At 30.4% G+C, this 273-nt stretch overlaps 1 protein-coding gene across 2 annotated transcripts in view; it reads left to right on the forward strand.

Annotated features, from left to right (window-relative positions):
• Positions 1 to 273, forward strand: part of LOC119586531 (solute carrier family 15 member 4-like) — a gene marked incomplete at both ends in the record, with an annotated part of 12,243 nt that overhangs the window by 8,110 nt on the left and 3,860 nt on the right.

Raw genomic sequence — 273 nt, forward strand, 5'->3', positions numbered from 1 at the left:
ATAGCATTTTATAAAATCTGAAGAATTTCTTCCAACATTAAGTATCCTTTATGTAGTTTACTTGCACCTTCTTGCAGATATTAATAATCTAATTCTCTGTAGTGATGCATAATAGATATTACACTTATTTCCCAAACAAGTGAATGCAAAAGGGATTAGAAGTATATGTAAAGGTGTTCTTTGTACCTTCAGTGGCTTGTGGAAGATTTGACTAACATCGTAGGGTTTTATCATATAATTGTTTGATATTTTCAGGGATGAATGGTACATAAA

Source organism: Penaeus monodon, chromosome 21 (genome assembly GCF_015228065.2).
Source record: "Penaeus monodon isolate SGIC_2016 chromosome 21, NSTDA_Pmon_1, whole genome shotgun sequence".
NCBI lineage: Eukaryota > Metazoa > Arthropoda > Malacostraca > Decapoda > Penaeidae > Penaeus > Penaeus monodon.